A 3,894-nucleotide genomic window follows, 5' to 3' on the forward strand; every position below is an offset into this window, starting at 1 on the left:
ATGGAAACCCTAGAAGAATGGAAGAACTCCGTAAGGTGTGTATATCTCTCTATAAGCTCTAGCCTCCTCTCCAAGATATGAGATATGAGAGTTATTATGAATGTTGCTCTTAAAATGGCTCCAAATCCTTATTTAGGTAACTCAAGTGTCATACCCAATGGTATGGACTAGTGCACTAGGGCCCTTGCAATGATTGCACCATGAGCCATCTTTTAATGAGCTGGACTTTGCTTTATTTCGAACTTGAGGAGATTCGATCGATCGAACATAGGTGAGATCCATCGAATGCTGCAGAGTTCGATCATCCTTAGTGGCACCTTTTTGGAATACGACAAATCTTCTGAGATATTTTTGGATATTTTGGGAAAGAGACAAAAGTGGTAGGTGGGGTGGTAGGTGTGGATAAGATCGAATCATTTCAATCGATCTGAGAAATGTTAGATCTATCGAAGATGGTGAGATCTTTTGGATAAGGACAAATGCTTGGATCCATCTTGATGAGGCCTAGATCGATCTTTCTCTGATCAATCGAAGGAATGTTGAGATCGATCGAAGAAGGTGAATTTCCACACTTTGCTTCATTTTGCTTCTACTTTGCTCCTTTTTTCCATTCAGCTCAAGATTGCTTCATTTAATGCTCTTATTTGGCTGAATTAACTTATTTTTGGGATAAGCACCTGAAAAGGGCAATAACATAAAATTAGAATAAAACGGAAAAATAAGATAGATAACGGTGCTAGAATACTCAAGCTTAAAGCGTTTAAATGCACACTTTTCAGCACTCATCAGATCCCTAATTTATATACGCGTTAAACAACATAGTATGGTCATTACACAAATCAACTCAAAACTAGATTAGATCATTGAAACAACAAAATAGAGTTTAATCAAAATACGGCAATTAAATCTCTAGATTCTAAAGTATCTCCAAATGGCCCCAAATTGATATATACAAGTGAACAAGCCCTAGTCACTACCATTATCAAGTTAAAAACTCAACCAAGCCAATGGAACCATTAATTAGATTTTAATTAATTCATTTAATTCAAAATCTCTAGATTTCTAAACTTATCCAAATACTCTCTATTTAACATAGGTTACAGAACATGCCAAGGCCTATTTTAATATCACATTACAAGTTAATTTTATACTTGTTATAACTATGTGAATTAATTTTTCATAAAAGATAAATATTAAATAAGATTTGCATACCCCCAATTTAATATATGTTAATAAACATACCAATGCCAAATTTACTAGCATGCCACAATTTTAATTCCAACAATATACAATCATTAGAATTAAATCCTATACAAAGAAAATAATTAAATTAAATTCTAGGATTTGAACAAAAGCATGCATACAAGTTGTATAAGTTTATAAAACAATCAAAACAACCCAAATATAAACCTATAACATCCCCTACCTCATTTTGTGATGAAATCACAAATCCCCACCGAAATGAAACCTTTCCGAATCCGACGAAACTTCGGGGTTTTGTCGGGGACAACAAGGTGATCATTAAACACCAAGGAGGTAATACCAAAATCTAAACTTGGCTTCAAACCCGAACTCAAAAAATGGCCAAAACAGGATTCCAATCGGTTGGAATCGAAGGCCTTATTAAGGCGAACAATAAAGCCTAAGGCATCACCACTTTTTAATAAAGAGAGGAGATTCAAAAGAGAAGAGAGAAGGTGGTAGCCCCATGGGCTTCCATGGCTGCCGGCCAAGAGGGGAAAGAGATGAGAAAAATCTCATTTTTCATTTTAGAGACCCCTATTTATAGAAAAACCTTAAAAGTGCCCCGAACGGGTCTCGCCATAGAATTTGAGTAGACACGCTCAGACGGCAAAACTCCATGAACAAAAAAGAACCAAAATGATAAAAAAAAAAAAAAAAAAAAAAAAAATGAACAACAGAAAAACGGCGTCGAAAATCGAGTCCCGAGTAGAGAGATATGACATAAACAAGTTTGGCGCTAACCAGGGCCGAAAACCCTAAAACTGGGGAGATCGACCGCAAGGCAATTCTAAGAGTACACGACTCGACAAAATATGAAAATGAATCCCGTACGGGAATTCAAGCCACAAAGAGACACTTAGCCATTAACTTTCATTAATTACACAAAGGCCCCTACATAAAAGGATAACTGCGCAAGTGACCCAAATGAAAATATCTTCCAAAAGATATTTTCTTCAAAACCCTAAATCAAAATATCTTGAAAAGATATTTATGAAAAACACCCCAAGAAACAAAAATGTTTCTGAAGAATCTTTTCATCCACGCCCCCACGGGAAAAAGAAACGACCGGCGAGCTTTCCTCCAAAAGTAAAGCTATGCCTTTCAAGGAAACCAACAAGAATGAAAGTGCAGGGAGTCAAAAACCAACTCCAAGCACGAAGAGTAAGGTTACAAGAAGGAAAATTTCAACTGAAAAAATTAATCCGTAAAAATGGAGAAAAAGGAAAGGAAGGAAAATGACTGGGTCATTACATGTTTTGATTTGCATGATCATTGTCTTGATGTGTGTAGGACCATACTTGCTTGCTTGATGTTGAGATTTTGGAGAATTGCTTAGAAATGGTAAAAAAATTGTATACTTGATGTAGTTTTCTCCCAATGCTTGTTTTGTATGTTTGTGCCTCTTTAGTGAGAAAGAGCTTAATGTTTGTGGGTATCATTTCTGGAAACCCTCACGAGACTTCACTCATCCACTAGGGGTAACCTAGGGGTTTAAAAGGCTTATTACATATGCTAAATGCAATCGTGTTCCCTACGAAAGTGCCGCTATCATTTCATTGCTTTCTAGTTCATAGTTACTTAGATGTTTAGTTTTTTTCTTTTCTTAATAGTCCATTGCTAAGGACTAGCAATATATAAATTTGGGGGTATGATAAGTGCTCAAATGTGATACATTTTAGCACCTAAGGTAGAGTATTTTAGTTCAATCATCTATCTTACTTTCATGTTTTAGTAATTATTTGTGTTTTTGTTTATTTCAAGTCAATAAGATTCAAACAGGCTAACTAGAGCCTTTTAGCTCAATTTTGGAGCTAAGGAGAAAACCCAGAATAAGTCAGGAAAATTGCACCTGAAGGGACTTCGATCGATTAAAGGAAGTCCCGATCGATCAAAGATTTCTATAATCGATCGAGATTAAGGCGATGCCAGCTTAATGAATAAGGTTTCCAGGTGTAAAAATATATTTGACACGTCAGCTTCGATCGATCGAAGTAAATGTTTGATCAATCGAAGCCCTCTTCAATCAATCAAAGAGACTGCTGGCAGTGTGTTGTCTAATTCCTAAGCACACCCAGACTCTACCAACTTTTGTAGCTGCGAATTTCTACCAATCAAATGCAATATTTCTGACTTGTTGCCTACTCAAAGAGGTTTGTATATAGAGTAAATGGACCAATTTCTAAAAAGTTCCTCTAGTTGATATTTTACCAATTATAGAAATAGTTTCTCTCTCTAGAACTAGGGTTTTATGAAGAAAGCAAAGAAAAAGAAGATGATGCCAACCTTAAAGCTAACCCTTGAGGGTTCCATGGCCACTACAATGAGTGGCTAAATCCTTCTCTTGGGGCTAGAGATAGCCCCTAGGATTGCTTCCTAAACCTAGTTTTTGTATATTTTTGGGGATTTTAGTTATAAATGATGTTTTGACCATGAATAAATATAGATCTTGAAATTTTTATATGATTTGTATGGATTAATGCTTTCAATTGATCATTCAATTTTATCCATTTGTCTATGTATGCTAGAATAAATGTTCATGTGCTTTTCTCTAGATTTTACGAAATTGATGCATGTCTATATGTGTTGAAATTATGAATCTAGTGATGGTCAAAGCATGGTACTTAATTGATTACTCTTGTGGTTTATTTG

Source organism: Cornus florida, unplaced genomic scaffold (assembly GCF_030987335.1).
Source record: "Cornus florida cultivar Cherokee Brave unplaced genomic scaffold, ASM3098733v1 CherokeeBrave_3.0.0_Hap2_Chr07, whole genome shotgun sequence".
Taxonomy (NCBI): domain Eukaryota; kingdom Viridiplantae; phylum Streptophyta; class Magnoliopsida; order Cornales; family Cornaceae; genus Cornus; species Cornus florida.